The 20,913-nt window shown below is 36.0% G+C and overlaps 1 pseudogene; it reads left to right on the top strand.

Annotated features, from left to right (window-relative positions):
• The first annotated feature begins 579 nt into the window (after positions 1-579).
• On the top strand, positions 580-20,437 carry LOC141580700 (palmitoyltransferase ZDHHC3 pseudogene; annotated as a pseudogene).
• The last annotated feature ends 476 nt before the right edge of the window (positions 20,438-20,913 follow it).

The following is a 20,913-nucleotide window of genomic DNA, read 5'->3' as shown; positions in this document are numbered from 1 at the left end:
AAGATGTATGTTTAGATAAATTATTTGAATTCTGCATAGGAAATTTGTCTTTTCTTCTCCATTTACTTAGTGAAGTATTTATTTATACCAATGTAGAATCATGGATATTTGTTTGATACCTTGGGTCATAATCCAGCACTATTTTTTTTTACTTCATTACTCAAATTGTTTCAGATATGACCATTGGAGGCTCTTTCAGTTGACTCTAGTATCTTTTTGACATACCACGTGTATTGGATTGGTTTTGGATTTTTTTTTCTTTTGCTCTTTGTTTGTTTTAGCACTTCCTTACTTTCTAGCACTACTATATATTCCTGGTTTATCTTGTATATATTCTGTGCAAGTCCTAGAACCAGCCGTTTCTCCAACAAATCCTGGTTGTTTTAATTGAATAGTGGTATAAGAAACCAAGATATGGGTGCTAGGTGCACAATTATCTTTGTAAGAAAAAATAATTAGAAATGATGCAAAATGTAATAAGATTAATTGATGATAAGAATAGTCTAAAACATAAAATATTAAACCTTTTTTTCTCAAGATGCCTTAAAAATTATTTTGAAGGCCTCAAAAAGCTCTTGTTTATATAGATTATATAAATTTATATTTGCTGAATTAAAAACTAAAATTGAAACATTTTAAACATATAATTAATAATCAGATTGAGTAAAATAAGCCCAATATTTATTGATATAATTAACATTTTAATAAAAAATATTAACATTTAAAAATAAAAATATTTCAAGGATAGTATCATTGCTTTAGGGTTTTGCAATTTTTAAAAATGTCTAGTCTAATATAAAATAACTACAGTATTAATTATGCTTTTGCCTTCATCTGCTGCAATTTATTGTTTAGGTTAAAGTATACCAACAAAATCTAGCCTCACATAAATATGCAATTAAAAGTGGGAGAACTATTTGAGTAGACTTTTCAGATAATTTTGGATACATGGTATAGCCTCTGGGAAAATCTACAATATATTTATGAAAAACTGAGAGTAAGATAGAAAAATAATATCTGAGTATTATTATGAATATCATTTTGACCTTGTGCACTCCCTGAAAAGTCTCAGGAGCTTACAATGGTCTCAGACCACACTTTGAGAGCTGTTGGTCTTAAACAGACTGTTTCAAAAGCAAAAATAAAATAATCTACAGTTTCAGACTTTTACAATTGCTTATTCACTGCCAACTTATTTAATCCGTGACAATTTTCACAGGATGACTTTTTTTTTCCACTTACTTCATTTAGAGAGAAGGGGTTAGCATAAACCCTGCATGTTTAGTGGTACAATGTTGGATGTACTGTCAGGGTAAAGTCAGGCAAATCAAGTACAGTTAAATAATTGTCTATCTTAAGCCTTCTCCATTTCCTTTTTTCCTATTTGCCTCATATAATTTGTTTTACTCTCACATTCTCAGTTTGGTTTAGGGCAGCATTGGGGCATGTTTGATGAGGGGTCACTTGGAGGCATTTTTTAATGCTTTGCATTCATCATCAAATCAGTTATGATAAGTGTTCATGTAAGCAATTTATGCCATGAAAACACCTTGTATGGCACTTGAGAGTAAGAGAGGAAAGGCGAGTCTGGCAGGAATAAGGAGACAAGAGAGTGAGCCCAACACCAATTTTCTAAATCTGTTGCTCTGCTGGAATGAATGATTGTGAGAGATGATGGATGACTGATATCACTGTTAAGTGTCTTTTATTCCTTAGGATAATTTTGCCAATTTTCCAGTGAACTTAAATGTCCACAGATGTTCCAGATGAAACCTGCTGATTTGCAACGCCAAGGCTTTAAGGGCCAAATTGTTGGAGAATGTCAGTGGAAACTGGCAGTTTGACTGTAGTTTCTGCAAAAGACCATTGAGTGTCCTGAAGATTCTCTTGTAATTTGTCACTGGCACAAATGTCTAGCCCAATAATTTTACTTTTAGTAGATGAGGGATAAGAATGGAATGTTAAGTATCGCTTGTTTCAGATCACAGTGGGTAAATATGTACTACAGGTCCTATCTATTTCTGCTGGTACTCATCAAAGAAAAAAATTTAACTAAGTTAGTTCAAAATTCTGCTGTTTTACATAGGCTAAAATGATTGTGAATATTAAGAAGAATTTTATAGAACATAAAAAATACAATTTTTAAAAGAGTAATTACCATTTACACGAAGTGAATATGAGCTGGAAAGAAAAGAATGTGTATTTTGTAGTAAAATATGGCTCTGACATGGGCCTCTCTGTCTCTTTGGCTTGCAGGCCTTACCCTGCTTTATTCTCGCCTCTCCTTAATGCTCCACCAGCCCCTTTAGCAGATTGCTAAATGTTTGCTGGAAAGACAGACTTGCCTTTGGTTCCACTTCATATACTCCATTAAGCACATTAAATATTTTAACTACTATTCCATTCTTTAGTGATGTTTCATATTCAAATTTTAAAATATTTAGAGTTCAAATTTCATGGTTAATCATTTTTTAATAGCCCTCTTTTCTGAAAGGTCTGTGTCAGTTCGTTCTTTGTCTATCTTTGCTGTCCTTTTAACATATTGATAACTGCATCTATCTACAATCTTAGTCAGTGTTTCTTAATTTGATTGCATAGTAGAACACCAGCAAACTTTAAAACATGTATAGATTCCTGGATTTCACTCAGACCAAATGAATCAGAATTGCTGGCATGGCCAGGGCATTGATATTTCTTAGAAATTCTCCAAGTGACTCTAATGCACAATTACAGTTGAGAATTACTGGTCAAGGCTATGGATGACAAATACCTTTTCATTTTATGCAACAACACTGTGTTAAGAACGATACTATAGTCATGTATGGAATCAAGGTAAGAGCATTACGATGCATTCAGGATGTCTGCAGTAGTGGCTCAGCTGTCAGGTTCCTGCCATCACTCACCATGTCCTGACTTTAAATTGTTTCCCTCATAAGCATTGAGCTCATTTTCTATTTCTGTGGTCTCCATTAATATTGTAGTGCCCACGATGCATACATCATAATACTGAAAAATTTTATTTCATTTAAATTTTGTTAGTAGTTTTAGTAAAGAGTGGATTCTAAAATTAAACACTAAACACACACACACACACACACACACACACACACACACACACAGCAGATGAGATACATACACATGCTTCACATATTGCCAAAGTCACTGAGCATTTATTATGGCCATAGTAAAAACAATGTAGAGGGATTCTGTAGTGTAGTGGTCATCAGAGTCATCTCACATAGTAGAAAATATAGTGAATCCTTTTTTTGCTGTGACAATTGCCAATACATATTAATAGTCAAATTTTATGAATGGAGAAGTGAGGAGAAAAAAGAATCTTCCTTGTATCTCTAGCTCTACTAGTTCAGCTTACTCTGTGTTGTCTTATAGTCACTTAATCTGCCTGATGGTCAGTTTTATTCTGTAGTGGAGGTCACAGTGTTATGTACTTCATACAGGTTGTGAGAATATCATGAAAATCATATGTTCTATATTGTATACTTATGAGATTCTTTGTACGGAATAATTCCTCAGAAAATACAAACTAATTTTAGTTATTATTATTGGCATATGGATAATCTCATTATCCATAGATACTTGCCAGTTCAGTTCAACTATGTGCCATTGTCCATCATATTTCTTAGTGACCACTAAGCAATCATCTAATGTACAGAAGAGAAAACACGCTGGGAAGTGAGAGATAGGACTGTAATGTGCTATGGAAACAACTCCACTCCCACTACCACCAGAATTACTGCATAAATTATTCATGGTCATCTGGCATGCAAGTGGAAGAATCAAGATTCAGCCTCAAATTGACCTACCTCCACTTTAAACCAGCCAATAGATGATATATCATAATTTTAAAAACCTGTTGATTTATGTTATCTCCTTTGATACATGTAACGGCATCTAAGGTTGGCATTATTAAGCTAATTTCACAGATATATAAACAGAGGCTCGGAGGAAAAAAAATATTTAACCCACCTGGATCAGCTAATTTTAATTAAAATAAAGTTACAAAATTCATAGCTGTAGTGTCACGGATTTTTTTAATCTCCACAGCTAGATGTTTTCCTTAGATGGTGCTGTTTCAGATTAAGTGCATACCAAAGCATTACACTTCTAAAATCAGAATAATGTGTATATTTTGATTATTCATTACCTTAGTACAGAAAACTAAGAATTGACAGAATTTATTTAATCTTTGTTGCACAAGACTTTATCTTGAACATTTTATCTGTTCATTGCTATCTTTGAGAGTTGTAGGATGATGGACATTTTATTTCTGATGATGATTTAAGTCAACTATCAAACAACAACAACATTGGGATGAACAAGTATTCCCATTCAAAGTGGCCTAGCAGAGATAAAGTCTGTGTACAGAGGATGAGGATTCTTTCTCTTTTTAGAGGATGATCATTTCCAGTCATAGTTACAACGAAGATTTGTAGTTTTGGGAGATGGTATCAAATCCTGTATACTACAGGTGGTAAACATTTAAAGATAAACATTTCAAAGAAATGTCTAAATTTCCATGTCCAATAGCATTTGCATATGTTTTCTCATGCTCTTGAATTAGCCATGCATGCAGAAAATGCATGTGCAAACCATGTGGCAAGAGTTCCATGTCACTTCCAAGAATCTTTTTCTGCAAGGGTCTGGGTTGCACATAAGCAAAATCACAGTTGAAGCCCTCAAAGACTTGGAATCACAAATGCAATGCCTGATGAAGCCCAGGCCTCCTTCAATTTATTTTTAGAATAAAAGTGTAGAGTCTAATTTTAAAAGTGACTCAGTTAAAACATTAAACACAGAAGCAGGACCACTAACTCTTTTGGAAATGATGTATTAAAGGATGTCTAAGTGCTCTCCCTCTTCAAAACTATCTTACCAAATAAATAAAACTACATCATAAACAAAAAAACAGTAGATTAGTTGTCCTACTATTTTCTGATGAAAGTAAGTCAGGAATCATATTCCATGAAGAAGTGTAGCTCAGGGGTCATGTGTTTGATTTTCTTTACTGGTTACATACTTTCTTCTTTGCCACAGGCTAGCACACACATTTAGGTTGTCAGCCTGGTTCCTACAGGCATTTGAGTTTATACCTCCTGTGGGTGACCAGGCTTATTGTCCTCATTTCCTTCTGTCCCCCATGAATTCTGCATCTAAGTCAGTTTGGTTCAAGTGTCTGTACCCAGAGTAAGTTCATAAAGCCTTTTGCCATCCTTGATCTTCTACAGAGAATGTAATGTAGTGTTATATGTGTCCTAAATAACTCAAATAGTAAATTGAAATAAATTTTTCAATTTAATGTTTTGTCATGTTGCCATTGTCTATCAATCCATTTCATCAAAAAGTTTTATATATAATTGCTGACATTAACTATTTAATTATTAGCCATTGTGATTCAGATTAGCAATAGGGTGAATTTTAAATAACATAATCAAATAGACCTCACTGGAAAGTTGATACTGGAGCAGTTAACTTGATGAGGAAATTAGCCATGGCTATTTGGAGAAGGATGTTCTAGAAAGAAGTAACAGCTTAAGATGTAGTCATAAAAGTAAAGCATGCCTGATACAATCAGAGAACAGCAAGAATCCCACTGTGTCTAGAGCAGAGTGAGTGTTGGGGAAGGGAAGAGACAAAGAGATGAAGATAGAGAGGTGCTATGATGTGTGTAGGTGGCAGATTATGTAGATAATTGAAGGATTTGGGTTTTTACACTAATGTAAATGAAATTATCAAGTTTTAAGTACAGACTAGCCATAAATTGTATTATACTACAAAGATACCACTTTAGCTTCTGTAGTGCAGCAAGGGCAGTGCAGGAAGACCAGATAAGAGACTGCTCACAATAATCCCAGTGAAAGATGATGGTGATTCAGATAGGGAAGGTAGTAGTGGAGATGGTAAGTGGTCAGATCTTGAGTATATTTTGAAACTAGAGTCGACAAATTGATGATACATTGAATTTAACATAGGAAAATAAGGAGACATCAAATTTACACCAGGGTAACTGGCCTAGGTAACTGGAAGGATAGAACTGGCATTAACTGAGAAGGGAAAGATAGTGAATAAAGCAGTTTTTGGTGGGAGATTTAAGAGTTCAGTTTTAGACATGCTTGGTTTGAAATGTCTTAGATATCCAAGTATAAATGGATGAGCTGAAAGTTGAATATACAAGGTTGGAGTTTCAGAGAGAAATCCAGGATGGTGATATATATTCTTCATGATTTTTTTCATATATTCTTCAATTTTATTTTCCTATGGCTGGGTGATTTCCTGAACTATTTCATTCATTAATTCTCTCTTTAGCAGTATCTCATCCATAGTTGATCAATGTTGAACAATTTTTATTTCAATGACTATATTTTATATTAAGCATTTTTTGTATACTTTTCATATATGGCTCTTGTTTCAAAATTTGTCTATTATTGTTTTATGGTGTGAATATCTTCATATAGTTGTTTTAGAGATGAAATGTATTTGTTTTGATATCCTTTCAGATGGTTCTATTTGCTATAATCATTTGGATGCAAATGTTCATTTTACAAGATCCAAGGCTGTATTGTTGGTGTTATGCTTTCTCATATGTTTCATAATTTTTATCTATGAATTCATCTTCCTTGGTCATTTTTTTCTTTTAAGAGTTTTTGAATGCTGTGGATAATAGAAGCCTCCCCATTAGTTAATATTGGGCATACTTTTAATTGAGCCACCACTTTTTATTCATCTCTAGTCCAGTTTTTATGCCAACTTCATGTCAGTTTATTAATCAAGGCTTTTATTCATGCATAAAACATGAGTTTAGGTTTGTCCCCATAAGATGGTAGACTTGAAGTCCTGATCTCTTGAAAGGAATTATGTCTTCACACATCACTTGATTTGCTTCCTAATATATCTCAGGGTCAGTAAGTAGAGTTTTCCAGGTTTCTTTTCAGGTTTGGTGTAACATTTTCCTTGCTCATGATTTTTATAAGAGACTCAGGGCAAGTTCATGTGCTCATTTCTATGGAACTCATACATAGCCTGTATCTCAGATTACCCACAGAAGTGAAAGTTCCCTGGTGAATAATATGCCCAGGTGTGCCAAAGTTCTTTTTGTTGCTAAGACTGTGAATACAGAGTATATAATTCATACTCTTTTTCTGAGGAAAATACTTAAGGAATAATAATTACATAAACAAACCAACAAAATGAACCAGAACAGAATCCTAAAGATAGAATAAGATGAAGAAGGAAGAAATTGGTGGTGAATAATAATGTACACTATAATATAAATAGATCTATACACATTAATATTGATAGATTACCTGGAAAATAGTAAGAAGATAATAAATAAGAACTCTTCAAACAGAAGCGATGAGGAACAGGACTTTCAGAATGGCTCAGTGGGGAGCTTAGCAAATTCTCTTCATGTAAAGCAATCATAGAACTGGACAAAACTGTCAAAAACATCAATTCTGAACACTGGAAAATGACTAAATGAATATAACAAATTGGCTGTATATGATAAAGAGAAAGCAATTCTCAAGCATTGTTTGAGAAAAACTAATGAAACATGGTAATAATAGTAGGAACCTGTTACATTTTAACATGAGCTTCTCTCATCCTCCTCTTCTTGCCCTCCCAGCTCTATCAAAGCATTATTCAGTTCAGATCCAAACTTTTAGATTAAGTCCCAAGTATTAAATGAGAATGTGTATGGGTCACTGATTTGAGACTTGATTTAAGCTGTAAAATTCTCAACAAGTCTCTTCTACTTGTACATCATAACATGCTTAAAAATGGAAGGTAAAAAGCTGATATTCAAAATTAAATGTCTATTTGGTCATACCAAAGAGCTAAGAATAGGTATCAAGACTCCTGTTCTCTAAAGATCATTTTGGTGTGGTATTTATTTATGGATGTATAAATTATTGAAAACTAAAGCATTAATTAGGCATGATAAAGGCTTTAGAAAGCTTTGATAGTGGTTCCTAACTTGTAACTGGCTAATTCTTTTGGTATATTTACCTGGGCTTACTTGAACAGCTTCACCCAGATGGAAAATTGGCTGGGAGCTAACTTCAGCTGAGAAAACTGAGATGGCTTTGTGTTTTTCCATATGTGGTCTTTCATTCTCCAGGTGGTTAGACCAGGTTTCCTCATATAGGGAAACAGTGTTTCAAGAGTGCAAGCTCCAATATGCAAATTCTTGATGTTCCACTGGCAAAAGCAAATCCCATGAAGGAGGAGATATTGCAAGAATGTGGTTACAGGAAGGTGTAATTCACTGGATTCCATTTTGGTAGCAATCTTCCACAGTCCAGCTTTTGGCTTTAGTGATTCATGTCTTTTCCATACACAACACATTCATCACCTCTGAAACACTGATGACTTTATCCACTCATAGTGTCAATTAGGGAGTTTATAATCTAATAAACAGAATCAGGTTTGGATATAGATGAGGTATTTTGGGTGGAGCTCTTTCTACATAAATCCTCATGACTTACAAAAACAAGCTATTTGGCCCTCACATACTTAACATACAACAATGAATCAGGGAGCAGTGACAGCAATAGACACTCCCATTCAGAAAAAGAAAGGAAGAGAAGAACATGGCAATTGTTGGATCATAGCAACTCTAAATGCCAGACAGGCACAAGCCACACTGAAGGCAGGGAATGTTTCTTGATCAAGTCCTAGATCTGTTCCTAGGAGTCATTCTCTAAAACATTGTTTTCTGTGACTCTTGACTCTTAACTCTGAGAATTCAGTTCTGGCCTAGGAGATGTCTTTTTTTAAAATAATAATAATAATAATAATTAATGACCTACATTTGCAGCTGATTAGCTTTATCAGTCTACTACCCTCAGTAAATTAGGGGAGATAATGGCTTCTTTTCCTTTCAAACTGTCTCTATATTTTTCAATACAAACTGATAAATTCTCTTAAAAACTTTGTGATATTTCTGCAAGTCAGGTAGAGTTCACTTGATGCCCCACATTTGCGATTATTTTTAAGGCAGACCTCTGTGGCTGCTGTGGGACAAAGCTTATAAGGTTCTTAAAGCCTTTTTCTCCTAGATGAAAGAGTCGACGAGGCACCTTCTTCAATTGTCTTGAGGTCTTAACAAAGGGTCTTACAGCCACAACACTGATTGGATAATTATTTTAAAGGCATTCTTTTTATGAGAATTCTCTGCTGTCTGGAGATAATGTGAAATGTTTTGATTTTTTCAACCAAGCAACTCCTAGCTTCTTTATGTATTGTGTGCATCTCCCTTACAAAATAAAATTCCCCCTTTAGCTCCTCTTTCTCTTTATCATATACAGCCAAAGAAGACAATTGACATTTTAAACTCTTCCTAGAATTCTCCTTAGCTAGATCCAAAAATTCATTACTGCGTATTCATTCATTCATTGCTGACATCCATTCATTAGTCATTCATTCATTCATGACTGCACATTCATTAGGCACATTCTATATCTCCAAAGACTGCAGAGAACAGTTTGTCATTGCTTCAGCACTACAAAACATCTTTCTAGCCTCTAATAGCAGATTATTCTCAGCTCCTCCAGTGACTGTTCCTTGCCCAGTCTCAAAACCAATACCACAATTTTTAGGAGAGTGTTTTAGTAACCATCCAATTCTGGTACCGTTTTACAAATCAATTTTCTATTCCTGACTTAAAGCAACAAAATAACCACATTGATTATTGCAATTCCATGGGTTAGGTGGGTGGCTCTGAAATGTTATCCTGGGCTCTCTCATTCATTCATTCATTCATTCATTCAGATTCATTCAGCTAGATGGTCTGTTGGGAGCTCAGCTTGACTGGGACATTTGTGATGGCTGCTTTCCTTTCCATGTGGTCTTTGATCCTCTGGAAGTCTAGAATGGTGTTAGCAATACTCCTTGAGGACAAACCCCCTTGCGTACATGTGTTTCTCATTCTCCTAAGCAAGTCATATAACCAAGAACATGTGAGAGGGAAACCCCAATGATGTGAATACTGAGAAATGTGATTCATTGGAGTCTATTAGCATAACAATGTGCCACCTAATATGTCATCTTTTAAAGAATTAGTATCAAAATTCTGGGACATAGGAATCTTATAGTAGGTGATAAAAAATTGAATTTAAATTTTCTCAAAATGTAGGTACTGTTTCTTGGTATTACTCCTACAAAGAAATACTTTTTGCTATCAAATTTATATTTTCTGTCAGAAAGTTTAACAAATTTTGGTTTAAGATACTAATCCTTGTTTAATATAGACTATTTCCAAAAGAGTACCTTAAAACGGCAAACAGATTTCAATTTACTTTTTAGGATGTTTCTTTCTGTTTCCAAATTTCCTCCTCTAATTTTGGTACTTACAAGCTCTCTTTAGAGTATCTAACATATCACTCAGGTGATTGCTGCACTTCAACTTTGTGCCCTGGATTATGTAAGAAGGAAAATTTTCTTAATATATTTTAAGCCTTATTTGCCTCTTCTGTAGAATGAGGATAGAGTATCTCCTGGGATTACTATTAAAATTAAAATTAGTGCTTGTAAATGTTTAGCATAGTGTATATAATTCAGAGCAGACGCTCATTAAATGGAAATGATATTAAGAGTTAGCCGAAAGAGGCCTCGTGTCTGGCCTAGTCCAGAGGGCCGCAGGCCTCCAGCCGAGGAGCCATGGCCGCAGTGCGAGGCCAGGACCCGGGCTGGGGACTCACGGGAATGTGGTGGTGGAGCTGACAGCGGCATAGGCGGGAGCCCCACCGGGTCCTGAGACTGGGGAACTGCCTCTTGCCTCACGAGGCCAGTTAGGACAAATAGCTTATGATGCTGATCCCCGCCCACCGCTTCTGAGATTCTGAGCAAAAACCAGCGTACCACAGCTGGAGACGCCTGCCCTACCTCCCTACTGTGGTCCTGTGGGAACCATGTGGCTTATCCACGAAGGCTGTGGCATCGCACGTGGTTTCTGGTCCTCTATGCGGAGTTTGTGGTCCTCTTTTTCATCCTGATTCCATCCCGAGACTATAGACACGGCATCATCAATGGAATTGTGTTCAACCTGCTGTTTCTTGGTCCTGGCTTCCCACTGCCCGGCCATGCTGACAGATCCTAGGGCAGCGCCCAGATAAAATGCCACTCAATAGTTCATCCAGAGTTTACAGACGAAGCCAGGCACGCGGTGTACTAGTGTCCCAGTGCTGCAGCATCGAGCCTGAGCGAGCTCGCGGCTGCAGTGTTTGTCAGGTGTGTACTCGCGGGGTGGACCCCCACTGTCCCCGGTCAACAGCTGTGTCGATGAGAACAAGCAGCAGTGCGCCGTCGTCCTTGCCACGTGCGCCGTCGTCCTTGCCACGTGCGCCGTCCTCCTTGCCACGCCGTCCTCTTTTCCTTGCACGCCCGCCACGTGGCGGATTCCACTTCCTGCATTGCTGTGAAGAAGATTGCTTGTCTCCCAAAGCCTACGAACTGAGCACAGGAGGAGGGGCAGACGCCTGTATCTCTCCTCGGGTAAAAGTGCAGCGGTTTTAAGTCAGCTTGACAGAGTGTAGCTGCTTCTTTCCACCCACCACGGTGGTCTTCCTCATCCCGCTGTGCTTTGAGGGGGCTGCTCTTCTTCATTGTCACATCAGTGATGTTTGGGACGCAGGTGCACTCCATCTGCGAGGATGAAATGGCTATAGGACAATTGAAAAAGGAAGAGAGAAAATGGGCTAAGAAACCAAAGTGGATTAACATGACAGCTGTTTTTGGCCACCCCTTCTCTCCAGGCAGACGGAGACTTTTTGCCATGCCAGTCCAAGGGAAGGCAGGACCGTACCATCATGCGGTCTAAAGGACCCAGACCAGAGTGGCCACTCATAGACAAGCCACATCACAGCACTACTGTCCCATCTGTTTCCAGGAATGGTTAAATTGGAAAAGCAAAAACAACTACTCTTAAAGCTTTTTTTTTTTTTTTTTAAAGTCACATCATTGCAGAGAGAGAGAGGAAAAAAAGTACCCACATTTTATTTTTTAAACATCATCCTTTCAAAGTTTTGGGTGACCAAAGCTGCTCTTTCTTCTCCTTTTAAACTCACTCTTCTGGCCTCTGGTTTCCTCTCTGCTGCCTGTCTGGCATGACTAATGTAGAAGGTGCTGTCTCCCATCTGTGCCCACTTCTACCAACTGAATGAAGCATAATACTGTGTGTAGATGGAACAGTCTAGACTCCTGGCAGGGCATGCACAGGAAAGCCAGGAGGGACCTGACTTCCCACTGTCTAGGAGGCCATGGCTGGCAGGCACCCCGGTGAGACTTAAAACTTCACCAAAGATGGATGCTTACCCTTTGAGGCCTGAGAAGGGCAGGATCAGGGCTGGAGCTTTCAGAAGGGACCCTTGGCACAACCGCCTACCTCATCCTCCAGGTGGACGTGGTTTGCCTCCTAATTAGAAAATCAATTGCCTGCCTTGTACTTTGTGGGCTTGGGGTATGAAGAATAATAATTTTGGAGGTGAGGGGAGATGAAACAGATTTTATTTGTATTCTGAATCAGCTTTTATATTCCTTCTGATTATTTGGAAGAGTGTGAAGGAAAGACGTTTTTCCAATTCAAAATGCCTTATATAGGCAAAAGACAAAAAATTACATAATTTCAAGCAAGCTGTTTTCCTTTGTTACATTTACTTCCTCTCTTACCACTCTATCTTCCGCTTTTCCCTAGCAAGACATTAGTTAAGCAGTGTTAATTCTGAGTACAACAGACACCAGTACACAACACATACAGCACTATCATCCACCCATTTTCCTCATTTGATAAATCTCTAAAGTGGATTCACTTTCTGGTATTAAACACCCATAAATGTGTATGTGCCATGTCTTACCTGTGTTTTAACCTGCAAGGCTATTTTCCAGGCATGGAGCTGACCATGAGGCTGGGGTGACATTATACCTCTGAACCTTTCTGAGTTGACAGATGGGCCATCCCTTTGGCTGGAATTGGCAGATACATCTAAGCCTATGGCAGTCAACGGAATAGGGTTTCCATTTGGAAGGCACTTTCTGTGTGTCTCCTTTGAAGGTGGTGGTAATGGTGGGGGAAGGTGAGGAGGTAGGGAGTGCCCTCCCAAGTGCAAAAAGAAAAAATCTAATCACTGATCATTTGGGAATTCTTACACATCGATTTGTTGTTTTTTTAAGTGATTGCCACAACTCCCCCTTGTTTAGCTTTTGCTGGGTGGTGGGTGGTGGATACGGTTTATTCAATCTGTCTTGGGTAGGGAGAAAGTTAATCTAGCCATGTGGTTTTTCAGAAAAGTAAGTGGAAAGTGCTGCCTCCTTTCTACTGTCAGTGCTTCACATGGAAACGAAATGGAACAAAATATTCCAAAAAAACAAACAAAAAAAATATAAAGAGAATGTAATACTAACTGGTAAACGCCAGCTTTTAGTCTAGAAGAGAGTTACAAGGGCTTTAGTTGGGTTCTTAGAAGAGGCAGAATTTGATTTAGGTCTTAAATGAACTTCACAATATGGAGAACATGTAGAAGTCAAAGTCAAGATGTTGATTTTTGATTGAGTCAAGATATATGGTCCTAAATTCAACAGTTTCCTGACATTTGAAATTTTTTTTACTATATATGAACTTCTACTGTTGTGGCACTAATATGGAAAATTCATGGATATAGTAGACATTTGTCAATTATTCCTGATCAGCATGACTTCACATTTCTGCCAGTATGGACATCATGTATTGCTTTAAGTAATATTTCTCTCTCAATCTAGTCTTTATTAGCATTGTCAGTCAAGGCTGAGGATGTTTTCCAAGCTTACTCAACCTAAAGACCTGAATCAATCTCTTTTTCTTCCCTCCTCTTTGAATTCTGTCTGTCTTTCCCCCAATCTCTATTCATCTCTTCCCTTACTTATTTTCTAAAATCTGAATTAATTTGATTATTGTGAGAAATAATAGACAATAGTTTGCTTGTTTTTGAACTTTACATAAGTTTAGGAGCAGCAAGAAAATGATTTTCACGAAGTCCTAAATGAGTGGATTCTAATTAGGAAAGGACACATTAAAGGTTTACATAGTACTGATAATGTTCTGTTTATCTGAGTAGCTGTCATACGGTATTTGCTTCATAATTATTTGTTAAATTATATATTTGTTACATGTCTATTTTGCATATATATTTTATGTCATCCTTTTAACGTAGGATTGGAACTCCAATTTTTTTCCTGATTACAGCATTTTGAAGAAACTATTCATCAGTTTCTGTGATGTAGATCCTGGAGGAGTTCTCCAGATCCTTTTTGGTTTCCATTCTAAGACCTGTCATTCTGATTTGCTTAGGTGTGATCATCACATCTATTCTAGTTCATTTATTTTATGTTGTCTAATTTACTCTAAGTGAATTTCTGTTACTTGCAATCTAAAAACTGTAAGTGATTCAATGAACAAGAAAAATTGAATAAAATAATTTGTCTTAACAGACAGCAAATCTTTTCAGTTGCCAGAAGGGGTTTAAGTTGTGGAAGCCCACATGAAATTCAGAAGGAGTTCAGCTGAAAATTTGAATTTCTAAAACATTTTTTTCTAACTTCCCTCACTACAGTGTACAACTAATTACTTCCTCATCTATGTTTTCAGAAAGCTTGGATTCTTTCAGGATTGTGGGCTGTATGAAGATATAGAGGAAAGATTATATTTTTTAGGATCACAGACAGGAATGTGCTTACATTATATTAGGATTATTTAATTATCTGTATTTTCTTCTTTCTAGATTGTTACCTCTTTGAGAGCAAAAAGCCCCAACTCCTACTTATTTTTGTATATGTAATAGATATTTCAGTGTTTGGCACCATTAGCAGATCAATAACTATTTTTAAAATTGATTTGTTGAATTGGTATGTTTCCCAGAGTTTCTTGTAAGAGATCAGTATCTCTGCAGAATGTTTGCATTGTAAGTATTTATAGAAACAATTCAGTAATAGGTTTTATAGCCACCCAAGACATAGTTAATAGCTAATTTATATATTTTTTAAATAGGGCAATTAAAATTAGGAGGGCTTGCATGACTGAGATTTCATAATTTATGCCCATATTCTCCTTTATTTTAGCATATTTGTTTTTACTCTTGACATAGAATAATAACTCAACAACGATAGCTGTGATAAACCAATATTACAGACTACCATACGTGTGTTTGGAGTTAGTAGGTTAATACTGAGCTCCGAGAGGTTGCATGGCAAAGTATTGGAGTCCGAAACTCTCATTCTATCCTTGGCCAAATAGAATTTTTATTACCCCATCAACGTTCTTATGAATATCATAATTGCAATAACCTATAACCCTGGGGTTTCTAAGGAAATCTTTGTCTATTAAATGACTTCAGGCTTTGTGTGGGTTGTGAGTAGATGACAAAGTAAGCTTTTCACTCTTCTTATTACTTGTATCTACTTTGGTTGCCCAGTGCTCTTTAATGAGTTTGAAAGCAAAATAAAACGTTTTGAGGATCCCTTATGTTTTTTCAGGTAGAATTCAATGTCTAATCATGCTTGTCCTAATTTAATTAACACAGTTAGAACATTAAGTTAATGAGGTTAAACCCATGAGTTCAATTGCCAACTACAATAGACTAGGCAGCAAATTCAGAAAAGAAAATCAATGCTTTAAGACTAATAGCAAAACACCAGACCTAAGGAAAAGTAACACTTAATTTGGAATTTTATTTCTTCCACAGTCTTTCATGTAATCTTGAGTATATTAATTAACCTTTTGAGATTAGAGAGTAAAAATCAATTAGTATTGTCTCAGCACGGTGGCTCATGCCAGTAATTCTAGCACTTTTGGAGGCTCAGGTGGGAGAGTCACTGGACCCCAGGAGCTCAAATCCAGTCTGGGCAACATAGCAAGACCCTGTCTCTTAAAATCTTTTTTAAGTTAGGTGGGCATGGTGGCTTGTGCCTGTAGTCCCAGTTACTTGGAAGTCTGAGGTGGAAGGATTGCCTGAGCACCGGGGGATCCAGGCTGCAGTGAACTGTGATTACGCCCCTGCACTCCAGCTTGTGTGACAGAGCAAAAACCTGACTCAAATAAATTAAATTAAATTAAATTAAATTAAATTAAAAATAGGGTTAATGTGTCTGAATTAATTCTTAGATATGTTCAGAAAATCAACTAATAATGTGTATAAAATTAATTTTTAAACTATAAAACATAATGAACTAATTTAGCATATGTTTTATTATTATTGGGACATGGAATATTTGGATAGCTTATCATAAAATGTGCCATTATTATAAAAATCTCTGCATAGTATAATCTATCTGCCTATTTTATTCATGAATGATAAAACATTCCTAATTTAGTATAAAATTTACTTAGAACTTCAAGAATTTTGAATAAGCAATACTTCTAAATATATTATCCTATTTATATTATTTATGATCAAGTATAACATGGCAATCAAACAAGCTCAGAGCCTATTCTTGAAGCTAAGCTTAGAGAAATGATTAACAAGTGGGTTTTGTGGCTTATAACTTTGGGCTTTGAGGAAAATATGTCTATCAGCTTTTTAATATCTTGGTGTTGATCCACCAACATATTTTATTATATTTTTGGAGGAATTTTAATGCAACAGTAAAGTACACATAATACGACAAGTACTTGTATTCTAATTATCCATACACAGCTGCTGTTATCAATTTCTGAAACTGTTACAAGTCAAGCACCACCTAGATCAATAAATAGAACTGCTTGCGACCCCAGAAGCCCCTTTATAATTTCCATTCCATTCTAGATAGTTACAGAGTAACTATGTTTCATAAGAACTAGATCGTTTTTATGAGGAGATATAGAAAGGTTCAAAAAGGTGCCATCATTGCTGCTGCCATCTTTCCAGATAGCTACCGTCATCTTGCCATCTTCTCCACTAGTCTTTTTCTTCTTTCCATTCAAAATGAAGCATTGTCGATGTAGCCAATGCCACTTTTTAATTTACGTCTTTTATTTCATTACTCTTTCCTGTCTTCCCAGGAAAAGCCATCATTTTCAATATTTTTAATTGTAAAAGCACAGTTAGATAATGTAAAGTATTGCTCTACATGAGCATTTTAAATTTTGTATAATTGGCATATGATACATATGGTTCTGTATTTTGCTTTATTAGCTTAAAAATTAGGTTTTGAGATCTAAATTCTCTTTTACAATATTCAGTATTCTTCAAATGAACACATAAGATTTGCTTTGTCTATTCTCCTACTGTACGTGACAAACAATGCTGTGATTAGTATTGTCATACTTGTCCTCTTGTGCAAACGCAGAAGAATTTAATATAAGTACTTAAAAATGGAACTGTTGAATTTGCTTTACACAATGGTCAATTAATACTTGCTCCAGCATAACTGTACCAATTTATACTCCTATCAGCAGTTCAAAAGTGTCAGTTGCTTTATATCCTCACCAAGTGATACTATTAAACTTTCAAATTTTTGCCAATCTAGTGGATAAAACTTGTAGTATTAATTTTAAAATTTTAATTTCTCTAATTGTTCCCGAGACCAAAATTCTCTTTAAAAAGTCTTCTAGAATATCTATGTTTAGAAGAAGAGACAAAAGGATTTTGCTCATGGGACCAAAATTCTCTTTAAAAATTTTCTAGGCCAGGCGTGGTGGCTCACACCTGCAATTCCAGCACTTTGGGAGGCTGAGGTGGACAGATCACAAGGTCAGGAAATCAAGACCATCCTGGCCAACATGGTGAAACCCTGCCTCTACTAAAAATATAAAAATTAGCTGGGTGTGGTGGTGTGTGGCTGTAATCCCAGCTACTCTGGAGGATGAGGCAGGAGAATTGCTTGAACCCAGCAGGCAAAGGTTGCTGTGAGCCAAGATCTTGCCACTGAACTCCAGCCTGAAGACAGAGAGAGACTCTGTCTCAAAAAAAGAGTCTTCAAAAATATCTATGCTTAGAACAAGAGACAAAGGATTGTATTTTCTCAGTCTTTCATTGGACATCAATGACTCTATTATGTATTTATTTCTTCAAATTTGGATAGGTTTCCATTACCTAATGATAACTTCCTATAGCTCAGGGTTGATTTAGTCAGCTTATTGAATAATAGTTTTGAACTTGAGATTAAGGTATATTAGAGCATTAGTGAAAATTATTTGTTTGTTAATAAAAGTTTGTTTAAAATTAATTATTCTTTTTTATGGAGGTAATATAGAAAATTTGGCAAATATAAGTAAGCATAATGAAAAGATAAAAATAGTGCACAGTTCCATGAAATAGAAAAAAACACTGTTGACACATTTTCAAGTTGGGCATTTTGCTTTTCTTTCCTGCTCTCCTTTTTTACCTTTTGCATTTCTTTCCTCTTACATTCCTTTCTCTTCTTTATTTTTCATTTCATTCCTTCCTTTTTCTTCGCTATCCTCTTCCTAGTTTAACTTCCGAATTTAAGATGCTGGTGATTTAATTTTTCAGATTCCTCAGTTCATGCCATCTCACATCACTAGACAAGGGAATATCCATACATTATCGTTCTTCCTTTTTTTTATGCTTGAATTCTTCGTTATAGGTAACAATTGCAGTATATTCCAGCTGTATGTCATTTATTTGTTTATGTCTCAAAAAAACCCACAATCCTTTGTGTACATATGCACAGTGTTTCTTAATTTTGTCACTCAGCATTCTGTTATCCAAATTGCAATGGTATATGATTCTGTGATTTCTAAATTATGTATATAATATTCCAGGGAATGATTTTACCACATTTGCTTATAAATTAGCAGAGATGGAAACCAAGTATTTTCCCCCAGTTCCCAGGTAGGTCAATTCTGTAGTGATAAAAGTAGTTGTCAGCTAATTCCAATACTTCAATATTTGGACCATCGAGTTCTGCTTCTGTTGTCGAAATTTTTCTCTTGATCAGGGGACCCCTTGTCTTGTCAGTTTGCATTTCTAGTAAATTGTTATTGCATACTTAACATTGTTGGTTAAAGAACATCAGAGACTTTGGATGATGTTTTTTCCTCCAGGGGAAGGAGGGCTTATCTAGTTACTCTGTTTTTGTGAGGAGATGTCGAAATACTTAAAAACTTGCCCTCATTGCTGCTGCCATGTTTCCAGATAGCTATTATCATCTTGTCATCTTCTCCACCTGTCTTTTTTTCTGTTTATTTTTCTTTCTTTTCTATTCATTCTATCTGTTAGCCAAACAGGATGAGAGGCTAGCTACCTTAATTCAAAAGTGCTTTAGATGAGTAAGAGCTAGGTTGTAGTTTAGAGAAACAGCATATCTCTCATTTGTAGAAAATACCAAGAGATGGTAAAACTCTGCCTCTACAGTCCTGAAAGACTGCAAGATTCAATTATTTTATTTACAGGTTTTGAAATCAGTCTGTTAGCCTCCTACTCTATATAACATCAATATCTGCAAATATCTAGAGGATATTGATTCAGTGTTGAAAATACCGCCTCCCTCTTGGATAGGTTTTGTCTCCTAATTACCATGAAACTGTGAAAGATTTAATGATCTCTTTTAGAAGTTCCTGGTCCAGCTTCCTAGTCTCCTTTATCCCAAAGCACTGCAAATACCCTGTGAGGAAACAAACATATATTTGGGGTTCTTCTAGATTCTAATACGTCATCCTCAGCCAAACAATATCAAAAGCTTCAGTGATTTTTTTTTCCTCTAATAAAGCCACTCTGTCCTCAGTCTCCATCCAGATTCACAAACGTCTTAGGGAAGAAAATGAGCTAATCTGAGAACAGCATTTTCCTTGTTGCTTCTGCAGCAATCTGATTTTTTCCAAATATTTTTTTATTTTTATTATTTCTGGTTATTGCAGCAGTGGTATTCACATCTCACAGCCTTTCTTATAAGAAAACAGAAATCCCTCGCCATTTCTCCCAATGTAAATACACTGTCCCATGTGTTATCAGCCTATTTATTGGGTGGAAATTCTTAATTAAATTCAGCAAAATTTTATCTTGTGGTTTATACCTTTGTAGTTTTGTTTAAGAAATTCATTTCTTCTATAAACTTTTTTTTGTGTTTTTTTTTTGTTTGTTTGTTTGTTTTTGTATTTTACATTAAGGTTTTTATCCAGAGTTCACCATTGTAAATTCTATTATGAGTTCAGTTTTACTGTTCTTGATATAATATTCCAATTTGCCCAACATAATTACATAAAATAGTCTGTATTTGCTCCATTGATTTGTAGGACTACTTTTATACAATACTAATTACCCGTATGTTCATAGGGTTTATATTTGGTTCCCTTGATTTATGGATCTATTCTTTTACTTAGACTATATTGTTTTAATACTACTGTTTCAGTTTGTTTTATACCTGGTCCCCGTTTTCCTACTTTTTTTTTCAGATTTTATCCTCAGATATTCATGAATGATTATACTTTCATAGAAATTTTAGAGTAAACCTATTATTTTACAAGACAATTAGAATTATGACTAGAGTAATTGTATTAATTAATTTGGGGAAAATTCAATTTTTTTTTTTTTTTTTGAGACAGAGTTTCGCTCTTGTTACCCAGGCTGGAGTGCAATGGCGCGATCTCGGCTCACCGCAACCTCCGCCTCCTGGGTTCAGGCAATTCTCCTGCCTCAGCCTCCTAAGTAGCTCGGATTACAGGCATGTGCCACCATGCCCAGCTACTTTTTTTTTTTGTATTTTTAGTAGAGACAGGGTTTCACCATATTGACCAGGACGGTCTCGATCTCTTGACCTCGTGATCCACCCGCCTCGGCCTCCCAAAGTGCTGGGATTACGGGATTACAGGCTTGAGCCACCGCGCCCGGCCAATTTTTATAATAGCTATTTTTGTCCAACACCAAAAATTCTCTCCATCGACCCTCCTTTATACCCTTAAGAAAGATTTTAGTATTTTTGACATTGAGA

The sequence above is a fragment of the Saimiri boliviensis genome, chromosome 1, assembly GCF_048565385.1.
Source record: "Saimiri boliviensis isolate mSaiBol1 chromosome 1, mSaiBol1.pri, whole genome shotgun sequence".
In the NCBI taxonomy this organism is placed as follows: domain Eukaryota; kingdom Metazoa; phylum Chordata; class Mammalia; order Primates; family Cebidae; genus Saimiri; species Saimiri boliviensis.
This window is presented reverse-complemented; position numbering and strand designations above follow the sequence as displayed.